Source organism: Hypanus sabinus, chromosome 15 (genome assembly GCF_030144855.1).
Source record: "Hypanus sabinus isolate sHypSab1 chromosome 15, sHypSab1.hap1, whole genome shotgun sequence".
NCBI classification, from domain to species: Eukaryota; Metazoa; Chordata; class Chondrichthyes; order Myliobatiformes; family Dasyatidae; genus Hypanus; species Hypanus sabinus.
Window position 1 is genome coordinate 87002466 of NC_082720.1, and position 14594 is coordinate 87017059.

Here is a 14594-nt window from a genome sequence, read left to right on the forward strand (position 1 = left end):
CTGCTGACAGCAATTTTGTCCCGTGGACAGCCTCTCCTCACAACACATTACCTCTGTTTGTAAACCAAACCTCATATTCAGCACTATCACCCTGGTTCCCATACCCTTGCCAAATTAGTTTAAACAAACCCGAACAATGCTAGCCAACCTGCCCATGAGGGTATTGGCCCCCCTTGGGTTCAGGTATAACTCATCCCTTTTGTACAGGTCATATCTTCCCCAGGAGAGATCCCAGTGATGCTTAAATCTGAACGCCTGCCCCCTGCACTAGTTCCTCAGCCACACATACAACTTCCAAATCATCCTATACTTACCCTCACTGGCATGTGGCACAGGCAGCAATCCTGAGGTTAATACCCTGAAGGTCCTGTTTCTCAGCTTGCTGCCTGGCTCCCTAAAATCTCTCTTCGGGACCTCCTCACCTTGTCTACCTCTGTCATTGGTGCCAACATGCACCAAGACTTTTGGCTGCTCACCCTCTCCCTTGAGAATGCCATGGACAGGATCTGAGACCTCCCTGATCCTGGCACCAGGGAGGCAACATGCCATCTGGGTCTCTCTATTGTGCCCACAGAACCTCATCTCTATTCCTCCAGCTAATTCACCAGGGAAGGTGCTGCAACAGCTTGTGTTTCTGTAGTGCTTTCACGCAGTCGTCAGGAGGCCCACGGTTCAGTCACAGGATTTAAACCAGGGCATGTGAGTGAGCTGGTAAAGTGGCTTATTATTGTCACATGTACAGAGGGACAGAGAGAAACTTTGTTCTGCAGACCAGCACACGCAAAATGCTGGAGGAACTCAGCAGGTCAGCCAGTACCTACAGTATACTAGGGAATAACAGTTGACATTTTTGGCCGAGACCTTTCATCAGGACTTTGCTTTGCATACTATCCATACAAGGATATCAGAAAAGATTTTATAGGTTAGGTCTTTATTCCTTGGAACATTGAAGATTGAGAGGAGATTTGATAGAAGTATACAGAATTATGATGGGTATAGATAGGGGGTAAATGCAAGCAGGCTTTTTCCATTGAGGTTGGTGGAACTGAAACTAGAGGTCATAGGTTAAGGGTGAAAGGCGAGAAGTTTAAGGGAACATGAGGGGAAACTTCTTCACTCGAGGATAAGAGTATGGAATAAACTGCCAGTGTAAGTGGTGCACGCAAGCTCGATTTCAATGTTTAAGAGAAGTTTGGATAGGTACGTGGTTGGTAGTGGCATAGAAAGCAATGTTCCCAATGCAGGTCGATGGGAGTAGGCAGTTTAAATGGTTCAGAATGGACTAGATGGGCTGAAGGGCCTGTTTCTATGCTGTACTTTTCTATGACTGATTACCTGATAATTCCCCACCCTACCCATATCCTCAAACCAGACAGCGGACTCAGTCCCCGGTACTGTTAAGTGAAGGGGGTAACTTCACTTGCCCCAACACTGAACTGTTCCCCCAACCAATGGATTCACTTTCAAGGACTCTTCGTATCATGTTCTCAACATCTATTGTTTATGTGTTTATTTATTTTTGTACTTGCACAGTTTGTTGTCTTTTGCACACTGGTTGAATGCCCGTTGGTGTGGTCTCTCTCTGATTCTGTTATAGTTATTATTCTATTACGGATTTATTGAGTATGCCCATAAGAAAATGAACCTCGGGGTTGTTTATACTGTCACACATGTACTTTGATAATAAATTTGCTTTGAACTTTGAGTGATTTGGCGTTTCTTTGCCATGGTCCTTTGTCATCAGGCCCATGTCTAACACAAGATGTCTTTGTCTTTAGGTGTGGCATCCTCACAGTGTGATTTGTGTTGGGGAAGACGTGCTCCAGTCTCCAGTCCCTGAAGATGCTGCACAAGAACCTGAGGTGATGCAAAGGGCAAATGCTGCTCCAACAAACAGGCCAACGAGCTTTACGACTCGTAAGTAAACCTGACTGCCTCCCAGCCAGCTTGCATGTACCAGCTGTTTTCTGTGGGAATAAGATTAATTATTTAAGCATTGCAGTCATGATCTCTCATGGGGAGCATGGTAGCACAGAGGTTTGTGCGATTGTTTTACATCGCCAGTGATCTCCGATTGGGGTTTGATTCCCACTGCTGCCTGTACGGACTTTGCAAGTTCATCACGTGACTGTGTAGGTTTCCACCGGGTGCTCTGGTTTCCTCCCACAGTCCAAAGGTACACAGGTCATGGACGTGCTATGTTGGCACCAGAAGTGTGGTCACATTTGCGGGCTGCCCCCAGCACATCCTCGGACTGTTGATGCAAACATTGTACTTCACTGTATGTTCCAACGTACGTGTGGCTAATGAAGCAGGTACCATGAGTAATTCAATGCCAGCACTTTGTACCAGTACATAACTGCATTTTTTAAAATATGTCACAAAGAACAGCACAGCACAGTACAGGCCCTTCGGCCCACAATGTTGAACTGATCTTTTAACCTACTCTGAGATCAATCTAACCCTTCCCTCCATTTTTCCTTCATCTGTGTCACTGTCTAAGAATCTGTTAAGTGTCTCTGTCTCTGCCACCACATAGTCGGGCATTTACGGGGAAGACCTCTGAAAATGCTCACAGTTCATTTTGTTCAGCTGTTGCTGGTAAGAGCAATCGGTGTCCAGCAATCGTGGAGTCAGTCAGGCTTCAGGTGAACAAAGCTGCCTGAAACACAAGGGATTCTGCAGATGCTGAAACTCCAAAGTAAACACACAAATTGCTGGAGGAACTCAGCAGGTCAGGCAACAGCTATGGAGGGGAATAAACAGTTGTCATCCGGGGCCGAGCCCCATCATTAGGACCGCAAAGGAAGGGTATCAAAGGCTGAATACCAAATTCACGTGACAAAGATGGCGGTGCAACGCAGTTTGCAGCGGCCACTCTGGAGCTGGTATCTGTTACTTGTTAAGCGGGGTGCCGTGCGCAATCCTAATCTGATGAAAAACGGATGTGGGAGCACGGAAGAACATCTGGAAATCTCCAGGAAGGCCTTCTTCATTGCTGCTGCTGTGAGGTCCGGGTCTCTGCTGGGAAGAACAGGCCTCCAGTCCTTGGGGTCACGTTGCCGATGGCCATTGGCGGGGGCGTCGTAGTGCGCTCAGCAGAGGATGGTGCTCAGAGAGGCTGTGCCGGAGGAGATGGTCGGAGGCTCGGAGGTTTGACGGACTCTGAGTCTGCTGCGGTCGGGGCGCTTTCATTGTATGCTGCGTCTGTGAGGCTGAGTTGGGTGGCACCGTGAAGGTCCATAGCGGGGGTATTCCCTTTTGCCACCTGTGTGGGATGTCAAGTCTATTGGGACCCTGAGGACTTGTGGAAACTGTGTGGTGGTTTCTTTCAAACTTACAGTCTTTTAACATCTTTGGACTATTTTTACTGGGCCCATGGTCAGTTTTTTTTAATCAATTATGGTATTGTCTGCACAGTTGTAACTATATGTTGTAACTATGTGGTTTTGTGTAGGTCTTGTAGCTTTAGTTTTTGGTTTGTTGGGTGGTAGAGTTGGTCTCCTGACTTGGTGTGTCTGGGTAGTCTTGTTTTGTCTGATGGGTTTGGAGCTCCTTTCCGGGGAACACGCTAAGATGGTAGCGCAATATTAATACGCAGCAGCCTCTCCGGACTCTGGATTTAGGGATTGCCAAACATTATGGTGGATTTTCTGGCGTAGTCTGTTTTGTCGTGTGCTTTTGTGATATCATTCTTGAGGAACGTTGTTTGATTTTTTAACTGCAGTGCAGTTGTGGTTGCATCTGAGGGAAACTTCCACAGTTATTCTCCCTCAGAGTTCTTGCACTTATTGTTGGATCTGTTTTGTGGTCAATCTCATTAAAGTGTAAGTGTTTGACAAGTCGTTCCACTTGCATTATAAGACTGTACTGCAGAGGGGCATAATCAGACCTTTTGGCCTGTTCTATCTTCTCTGCCATTCTGCGGAAGCAAGATTAAAAGTAAATTTTCACTTGCAGTGTGATGCATCGAGAGAAACAATGAGCTGTTTATTTGGACGCGGGGGTGCATCAGTAGATCACAGAGCACACAATGTCAACCAGAGCATGTTCGATTTGGCCAAAGAGAGCAACTGCACAGGGCAACGACTCTGAAAAGGCCATCAGACATGGGTGCAGAACGAGGCCATTCAGCCGTCAAGTCTGCTCTGCCATTCCTTCTTGGCTGATTTATTATCCCACTCAACTCCATTCTCCTGTAACTTTTGATGCCCTGACTAATCAAGAACCTGTCAACTTGTGCTTTAAATAAACCCAATGACTTGGTCTCCACGGCTACCTGTGGCAATGAAATCCACAGATTCACCACCCTCGGGCTAAAGAAATTCCTCCTCATAACTGTTCAAAATGGATGTCTCTCTATTCTGGAGCTGTGTCCTCTGGTCCTACGTTCCCTCACAAGAGAAAATTTCCTCACCACATCCACTCTTTCCAGGTCTTTCAATATTCAATAGGTTTCAATGAGATCTCTCACACCCCCCTCCCCCCCATTATTGTAAACTCCAGTGAGTACAGGCCCAGAACCGTCAAACACTTCTTACACGTGAATTCTTTCATTATTGAAATCATTCTCCAGACCCTCTTCAATGCCAGCACATCTTGGAGAAACTGCTCACAATGCAGCCTGACCAATGCCTTATAAAGCATTACATCCTTCTTGTATTCGAATCCTCTGGAAGTGAATGCTGACATTGCGTTTGTCTTCCTCACCACCGACTCAACCTGTAAGCTAACCTATAGGGAATCTTGAAATACGGTTTCAACCCAGTTCCTTCAGCATCGCTGATTTCTGAATTCACTCCCTGCTTTGAAAATACTCTCTACCTTTATAATAAACCTGATTTTGATGATTAATCAGGTTCGTTTAATATCACTGACATATGTCAAGAAATCTGTTGTCTTTTGTGGCAGCAGTACAATGCAAGGCATAAAAAATGCTACAAGTTACAATCAGAAATGTATATTAAAATAATTAGTGCAGAAAGTGAGGTAGTGTTCCTATGATGAACTACAATACTTAAAATACTATACAACAGGGAAAATCTAAAATGAAATAAGTACCGCAAGAAGAGAACAAAAATAGTGAGGTAGTGCTCTTGGTTCGTGGATTGTTTGGGAGTCTGATGGCAATGGAGAAGAAGCTGTTGATGAATCATTTTGTGTGTCTTCAGGCTCCTGTACCCCCTCCCTGATGGTAGTAATGAGAGGAGGGGTCTTCAGGCTCCTGTACCTCCTCCCTGATGGTAGCAATGGGAAGAGGGGTCTTCAGGCTCCTGTACCTCCTCCCTGATGGTAGTAATGAGGAGAGGGGTCTTCAGGCTCCTGTACCTCCTTCCTGATGGTAGCAATGAGAAGAGGGGTCTTCAGGCTCCTGTACCCCCTCCCTAATGGTAGCAATGAGAGGAGGGGTCTTCAGGCTCCTGTACCCCCTCCCTGGTCGTAGTAATGAGGAGAGGGGTCTTCAGGCTCCTGTACCTCCTCCCTGATGGTAGCAATGAGAAGAGGGGTCTTCAGGCTCCTGTACCTCCTTCCTGATGGTAGCAATGAGAAGAGGGGTCTTCAGGCCCCTGTACCTCCTCCCTGATGGTAGCAATGAGGAGAGGGGTCTTCAGGCTCCTGTACCTCCTCCCTGATGGTAGCAATGAGGAGAGGGGTCTTCAGACTCCTGTACCTCCTCCCTGATGGTAGTAATGAGAAGAGGGGTCTTCAGGCTCCTGTACCCCTCCCTGATGGTAGCAATGGGAAGAGGGGTCTTCAGACTCCTGTACCTCCTCCCTGATGGTAGCAATGAGAAGAGGGGTCTTCAGGCTCCTGTACCCCCTCCCTAATGGTAGCAATGTGGAGAGGGGTCTTCAGGCTCCTGTACCTCCTCCCTGATGGTAGCAATGAGAAGAGGGGTCTTCAGGCCCCTGTCCCCACTCCCTGATGGTAGCAATGAGAAGAGGCCAGGTCCTGGGTGATGAGGGTCCTTAGTGATGGATGCTGCCTTTTGAAGATGTCCTAGATGCTGGGGAGGCTGGTGCTCATGTGAAAGTGTAGGGAATTATCTCCAGGGGAATTGAGTTCTCCTTCTCCTATTGGGACACTGGTTGTCTGTTCTCCTTCGGTGCAGAAAGCCCTCAGGAGTTGGGATAAAAGAGCTCTGGGGTTCTGTGAAGCTCCTGAATTATTCAGGGAGGGTCTGATGTCCTGGCTGTGATGAGCAGATAAATCTCGTGTAAACTATTAACAAAACCACGGGAGAAAGAATACAAATTCCGTCCAGTGTGTGAAACCACTGGTACGACAGTCACAACATGGCTCATCTCCAGCCGACAGTATAAAACACCTTCAGAATCTGAGTCAGCTTTATCATTGATTTCTGTCATTTTTATTATTTGTTTAGAGATGCATTGTGGAACTGGCCCTTCTGGTCCAACGGGCCACATTGTCCAGTGATCCACTCTTTTAATATTTGGTACAGCATTGTGGGCTGAAGGGCCTGTATTGTGCTGTAGGCTTTCTGTGTTTAATCATGGGACAATTTACAGTGACCAGTTAACCGACTAGCCCGTGAGTCTTTGGACTGTGGGTGGAAACCGGAGCACCAGAGGAAACCCACACATTCATGTAGAGGATGTACAACTCCTTACGGATGACATCGGATCTGAACTCCAAACTCCTTCATCCTGAGCCATAATAGTGTCGTGCTAACCTCTCGCTTCATTAGGAGTTTAAGGGGACCTGGTGTATCTCCAAAAACGCTTGAAAACTTCTACGGATGTACCGTGGAGAACATTCCAACTGGCTGCAACAACGTCTGGTAAGGTGGGGTACTGCACAGGACCAAAATAAGCTGCAGAGAGTTGTAAAATCCATCCTGAGCTCTCGCCTCTGTAGTATCCAGGACATCTTCAAGAAGTGGTGCCTCAGAAAGGCAGAATCCATCATTAAGGACCCCCATCGTCCAGGACATTCCCTCTTCTCACTGTTACCATCAGGTAGGAGGTACAGAAGCCTGAAGGCACACACTCAATGATTCAGGAACAGCTTCTTCCCCTCTGCCATCAAACTTCAAACAGATTCCAAGCAAAGTCAACAAATTTCCCAACATTTGACGTATGCCAGTGATAATGAACCTGATTCTGAACTCCAATGCCCTGATCTTTAATAAAGTCACGCTAACTGCCATGCCACCTTGGCGCCCAAGTTAATGTTTCTTTTATTCAGATATACAGCACAGTAACAGTCTGTTCCAGCCCAATGACACACACGTGACCAATTCTGTGTCTTTGGACTGTGGGAAGAAACCAGAGCACCCTGAAGAAACCTATGTGGTCACGGGGAAAATGTACAAACTCCTTACTGATAGCAGCAGGATGCTGGTACTGTGATAGGAATTGAGTCTAGATCGTCGGTGCTGTAGTAGTGTTACGCTGAGTACTGCACTAACGTGCCCCATGTTAATTTAAGGCAATTTTTAAAGTTGTACAGAGCAATGCATTAAAAGTACCATAAATTCCAATAAAAATATAAATGTGCTAGCAGAGAGCAAAAGTACTGAGGAAGCGTTCATGGGTCCATTGTCCATTCAGAAATCTGTTGGCGGTGGGGATACGTCAGGGACAGTAAGAGACTCTTGGATAGGCACGTGGCTGATAGAAAAGTGGATTTTTACGTGGGAAGGAAGGGTTAGGTTGATCATAGACTGGGTTAAACATCGTGAGCCAAATGGTTTCTAAATGTGCAGTACTGTTTTTTGTTCTTTGTTAATAACTGCAATGTCACAACCAGGAGAAATTAAAGGGGTTTAAAGATCTGTCATGTCATTTATCGTATGTACATTGAATCATCGAAACACACAGTGAAGTGCATCATTTTGCATCAACAGTCAACACAGTCTGAGGATGTGCTGGGGGCAGCCCGCAAGTGGCCCTACACTTTTGGCACCAACATAGCGTGTCCCCCATAACTCTCTAACCCTAAACCGTATGTCATAGGGATGTGGATGGGCATCGGAGCACCTACAGACAGCAGCAGGAATCGGTCACTGGCACTGCCAAGCATTATGCTAACTGCTATGCTACGAGAAATAAATGCATGGACTATTTTCTAAATGGAAAGAAAATTCAAAAATCTGAGGTGCAAACGAGCTTGGGAGTCCTCGTACAGGATTCCCTGAAGGTTAATTTGCAGGTTGAGTTGGTGGTGAGGAAGGCGAATGCGATGTTAGCATTCATTTCAAGAGGACTATAACAAGGATGTATGCCGAGACTTTATAAAGCACTGGTGAGGTCTCACTTGGGTATAATGAGTGGTTTTGGGCCTCTTCTCTTGTTTGTGACAGAATGCAGAATAAAGTGTTACATTTACAAAGAAAGGGCAGTGCAGACAATAAGGTGCAAGGTTATAACGAGGTGATTGTGAGGTCAAGGGTCCATCTTATTGTACAAGGTGATCCATTCAAGAGTCTGATAACAGTGGGGTAGAAGCTGTCCTTGGGCCTGGTGGGATGTGCTTTCACTGATAACAGTGGGGTAGAAGCTGTCCTTGGGCCTGGTGGGACGTGCTTTCACTGATAACAGTGGGGTAGAAGCTGTCCTTGGGCCTGGTGGGATGTGCTTTCACTGATAACAGTGGGGTAGAAGCTGTCCTTGGGCCTGGTGGGAAGTGCTTTCACTGATAACAGTGGGGTAGAAGCTGTCCTTGGGCCTGGTGGGATGTACTCTCAGTGATAACAGTGGGGTAGAAGCTGTCCTTGGGCCTGGTGGGACGTGCTTTCACTGATAACAGTGGGGTAGAAGCTGTCCTTGGGCCTGGTGGGATGTACTCTCAGTGATAACAGTGGGGTAGAAGCTGTCCTTGGGCCTGGTGGGACGTGCTTTCACTGATAACAGTGGGGGTAGAAGCTGTCCTTGGGCCTGGTGGGACGTGCTTTCACTAATAACAGTGGGGTAGAAGCTGTCGTTGAGCCTGGTGGGACGTGCTTTCACTGATAACAGTGGAGTAGAAGCTGTCCTTGGGCCTGGTGGGACGTGCTTTCACTGATAACAGTGGGGTAGAAGCTGTCCTTGGGCCTGGTGGGACTTGCTTTCACTGATAACAGTGGGGTAGAAGCTGTCCTTGGGCCTGGTGGAATGTGCTTTCACTGATAACAGTGGGGTAGAAGCTGTCGTTGAGCCTGGTGGGACGTGCTTTTAGGGTTTTGTATCTTCTGCCTGATGGGATTGGGGAGAGGAGAGAAGGTCCAGGGTGGTGAAGACTACTGTGATTCCTTTATCTAAGAAAGGATGTGCTGGCATTGGAGAGGGTCCAGAAGGTTTACGAGAGTGTTTCTGGGAAAGGAAGGGCTAACATATTAGGAGGATTTGAATTCTCTGGGCCTGTACTCGCTGGGATTTAGAAGAATGAAACCTATTGAATGATGAGAGGCCGATGCAGAGTGGATGTGGAAAAGGTGTTTCCAACAGTGGCAAGAGTCTAGGATCAGAGCCTCAGAATAGAGGGATGTCCATTTAGAACAACGATGAGGAGGATTTTCTTTAGCCAGAAAGTGGTGAATCTGATGAATTTGATGCCACAGAAAGCTGTGGGGGGCCAAGTCATTGGATGTATTTAAAGCAGAGTTTGATAGGTTCTTGGCTGTCACAGCGAGAAGGGAGGAGAATGAAGTTGAGAGGGATAATAAATCAGCCATGATGGAATAGTAGAGCAGATTGGATGGGCCAAGTGGCCTTATTCTGCTAATTAGCTCATTGAATGCGTGTGCCATAATTGGAGCTGTTTAATTGAATGTCTTTTTATGAGGTTTGTAATTGTCCAGGCTATTATTTCCATCTTTCCTCTCATAAAGCTACTGCTGCATGGTTCTTGCAGTGGGATTCTCAGCACTTGGTTTGCGTGGCTGTTCTGCAGTTGATCCAGGGCTGTATTATCATTTTGAAGGCTCAATCAGACATTCCCTCAGTGGCCACTTCATCAGCAGTCTGCTTGTTAATGCAAATATCTGATCAGCAACTGAATGTGTAAAAGCATGCAGACATGGTCAAGAGGTTCAGTTGTTGTCAGACCAAACATCAGAACAGGGAAGAAATGTGATCTAAGTGACTTTGATGGAGTGATTGTTGGTGCCAGACAGGGTGGTTGAGTATCTCAGAAACTGCTGATCTCCTGGGATTTTCACACACAACAGTCTCTAGAGCTTACAGAGAATGGGGTGAGAACCAACGGAAGCAGGTAAGCAGCATTCATCACATGGAACCACCCAGGCCACACAAAGGAAAAACTACGATAGCAACGTTTGGAGTGGTTCTAGAAAGTTTGTGAACCCTTTAGAGTTTCCTGTTTCTGCATAAATATGACCTAAAATGAGATCAGATCTTCACTGTCCTAAAACTAGATAGTGAACCCAATTTAAAAAAGTAACAGAAACAAACTTGATCATTTAGTTACTGAGAAAAATGATCCAATATTACATGTATTTATTGGAAAGAATATGTGAACCTTTGCTTTCAGGAACTGCTGTGACCCCCTTGTACAGCATTAACTTCAAGTAAATGTTTGTGGTAACTGTTGGTCAGTCCTGCACATCAGCTTGGAGGAACTTTACGCCATTCCCCCTTACAAAACTGCTTCGACTCTGGAATGTTGGTGGGCTTCCTTGCACAAACTGCTTGCTTCAGGTCCTTCCAGAACATTTCTGTCAGATTAAGGTCAGGACTGACTTGGAATGTGTGAAAGTGAGATTTCTTCTTCTTCATCCATTCTTTGGTAGACTGACTTGTGTGTCTAGGGCGGGGGTCGGCAACCTGCGGCTCCCGAGCCATTTGTGGCTCTTTCACCTCTGTGCTGCGGCTCCCTGTGGCTTTGGGAAATAATTGGTCAGTATTTAATTAAAATGTATTTTATGTTAGTTTGTTAGCTTTTGAAATGTAATTCTAAATTTGAAGATTATGGTGATCTTGTACAATCTAAGTGTGGCGACACATTTCCTGGCACATCCGAAACGGCTCACAATTAGCCAGCATTCCGGCTAAGGGAGATAGCCTACGGGGGTTTGTGAGTAGGCGTCTTTTGCAGCATCTGCGTCCATGGGGGCTGGGTTGAGGGAGGCTTAAAAGCAAGGCTGTTTAGTTCGAATAAAGTTATTCGACTGCAGTTTACTGACTGCGTGAGCACACCGCTACAACGTGTTTTTATCGCTATTAATATACGTCACCACTGCCAATACCTGACACCCGCCAGTGCGCGATTTCTTTAATTTTTCGATCCAAGGTAAGCCAACTATGGAGAATTCTAAAAAAAGAAAAGTGACTGAAGAAAACAGAACGTTTAATGATACGTGGACAGATTCATTTGCTTTCACTGTTGACGAGACTGGTTTACCGGTATGCTTAATATGCAATGAGAAACTAGCAAACAACAAAAAGTCAAATGTCGCAAGGCATTTCCAGAATAAACACGCAGCCTTTGCTCAAAAATATCTGGATGGAGATGAGAGAAAAAAAGCCGTTTCGGAACTGATGCGGAAGGTTGATCTGAGCAAAAATCATTTCCAGAAATGGATGAAGTCTGGAAAATCAACGACATACGCCAGTTATATTGCCGCTCAGGAAATAGTCAGGCACGGGAAGCAGTTTACAGATGGTGAATATATAAAAGAATCTTTCATTAAGATTTCAGAACATCTATTCACGGACTTTAAAAACAAGAGTGAAATTGTGCAGAAAATCAGGGATATGCCCCTCTCTGCAAAGACTGTCAAAGACAGAACCATAAAAATGGCAGAAGACATCACAAGACAGCAAATTAAAGACATCAATTCAGCTGTGGCCTACTCGATTGCCTGTGACGAGTCTAAAGACAAAGGTGATATTGAACAAATAGCGTTGTTCTGCCGGTATGTAAACTCTGCCGGGCCACAGGAAGAACTGATTGAGTTGATACCTCTAAAAGACCAAACACGGGGGGAGGACATCTGTGAGGCTGTCTTGAATTGTTTAAGAGCCAAAGGAATAAAGACCACCCATCTGGTGTCAGTAGCTACTGATGGGGCACCGAATATGACGGGAACGCACAAGGGATTTGTGGCTTTACTGCAGAAGTCGCTGGACAGAAAGCTGCTGACTTTTCACTGCATCTTGCACCAAGAGGCACTGTGCACTCAAACATTTCCTCCGGAATGCACAGAAGTAATGGATGTTGTCATTCAGATTGTCAATAAAATAATGGCAAAAAGTTTAAATCACCGTCAATTCCGTTTGTTACTGGACGAGATGGAAAGCGCATATTCTGATCTCCTGCTGCACAACAAAGTCCGGTGGCTGTCCAAAGGGGAGGTGCTGAAACGCTTTGTCGCGTGTCTGGAAGAAGTGAAAACTTTCCTGGGCAGCAAAGGGCTCAACTTTCCTGAGCTGGAACAGCCAGAGTGGCTGGAAAAGCTACACTTCATGGTAGACATGACAGCGCACCTGAACACGCTGAACACAGCTCTTCAACGGGGTAAGGACGTACAGCCCTGCACATGTTGGAGGATGTTTTGGCATTCGAGCGCAAGTTGACGTTGCTTGCCAGAGATTTACAGAAAGGCACATTGTCTCACTTCCCCAATTTGAGAGAGTTCAAACAAGGTCACGACATGATAAATTCGGAGTATTTACATTCTGCAATCATCGCAATGCAAACATCGTTTGGGAAACGCTTCTGTGAGTTCAGAGAGGAAAAAAACACATTATCCTTCCCGGTCACTCCCCTAAGCATCAATCCATCCCTACTAAATACGACTGCATTGTCAGGTGTGAGTCAACCTGAACAAGTATGATAAATATTTTAATTGCCTATTATTTTACGTATATTCATATGTTTTCATTGTTCAGTGAAATAGTCCTTTTATTTTTCAGGTTGACAGCTGGCTGACGTTATTTTTGGTTTGCTGCTGGCGGCAAATTTAAGTTTGGCGTTTTTCATAAATACAAGAAGGACTCAAATAGACGTTGAGTATTTTACTTAAAAGTAACCTTCAACCCAACGTCTTTTTTTCGGAGTTCAAAATGTTTTTGTTGCATGCAGAAATGTAATTTCATTTTCTCTGCAGGAGTTCATCAATTTCATAAATGCAACACATTATAGTTTGTTTATACATAGCATAAAGGCAAAACAAAACGTTGTATGCAGTGTTATTTCATTTTAAATGTCAAGCGGGTTTTGCGGCTCCCAGTGTTTTCTTTTCTGTGGGAAACGGGTCCAAGTGGCTCTTTCAGTGGTAAACGTTGCTGACCCTAGACTCTAGGGTCATTGTCTTGCTACATCACCCACTTTCTCTTGAGATTCAGTTCACGTACGGACAGATACCCTGTCATTTTACTGTAGAGTTAGTTGGTACAATTCAGAATTCATAGTTCCATCAGTGATGGCAAGCCGTTCTGAAGCAGCAAAAGAGGCCCAAACCACGTCTCAGCCACCACCATGTTTCACAGATGGGGTGAGGTTCTTATACTGGAATGCAGTGCTTGCTCTTCACCAAACAACACTTTTCATCTGTCCACAAAACATTCTTCCAATCGCCTTCTAGCTTGTTCACGTGGTCTTTAGCAAACTAGATGGGCAGCAGTGTTCTCCCTGGAGGCCAGTGGCTTTCTACTTGCAGTCCTGCCGTGCACACCATTGTTGTTGAGCACTGATATTAGCCAATGCGAGAGAGGCCTGGAGCTCCTTAGATTGAAGAATTCGATGCTCATACCAAGAGGCTGGAGACAACCCAGACGGGAAATGAGGTATATGTTGGGGTAATCTATTGCTCCCGGTGCGGCCTCCTCTACATTGACGAGACCCGACGCAGATTGGGGGATCGCTTCGTCGAGTACCTCCGCTCCGTCCACCACAACAGACAGGATCTCCCGATTGCCACTCACTTCACATTCCCATTCGGATATGTCCATGCATGGCCTCCTCCACTGCCATGATGAGGGCAAACTCAGGTTGGAGGAGCAACACCTCATATACCATCTGGGTAGTCTCCAGCCCCTTGGTATGAACATCGAATTCTCCAACGCGGTAATTCCCTCCCTCTCCCTTCCCCTAACACACTTTCTCTCTGCCGCCTCTTCTAGCTGCCTATCACCTCTCTCATGATTCTGCCTTCTTCTACTACCCATAATGCTTTCCCCTTTCATTCCTTCTTCACCTCTCCTGCCTATCCCCTCCCTGCTTCCCCTCCCCCACCCCATGATCTTTCATCTGATTGGTTTTTCACCTGCACCTTCCCCCTCCCCCCACCTTTATGGGGCCCCTGCCCCCTCCTTCTTCAGTCCTGATGAAGGGGCTTGGTCCAAAACGTTGACTGCTCATTTCAATGGATGCTGCCCGACCTGCTGAGTTCATCCAGCTTGTTTGTACGTGTTAATAAGAGGTAATGTTGCAGCTATATAGGGCCCTGGTCAGACTCCACTTGGAGTACTGTGCTCAGTTCAAGAATAGGTTGAGTGAACTTGGCCTTTTCTCCTTGGAGTGTTGGAAGATGAGAGGTGACCTGATAGAGGTGTATAAAATGATGAGAGGCATTTTCCCAGGGCAGAAATGGAGAGCACCAGAGGGCACAGTTTTAAGGTGCTTGGAGG

At 46.0% G+C, this 14594-nt stretch overlaps 1 protein-coding gene across 6 annotated transcripts in view; it reads left to right on the forward strand.

Annotated features, from left to right (window-relative positions):
- The window catches only part of ndst1b (N-deacetylase/N-sulfotransferase (heparan glucosaminyl) 1b), a 216851-nt gene that overhangs the window by 33723 nt on the left and 168534 nt on the right, over positions 1-14594 (forward strand). For all 6 annotated transcript variants that reach the window (XM_059990680.1, XM_059990674.1, XM_059990679.1 and 3 more), the window contains exon 2: positions 1779-1917. The gene's annotated coding sequence lies outside the window, so the exon portion shown is untranslated. The remainder of the gene's footprint in view (positions 1-1778; positions 1918-14594) is intronic.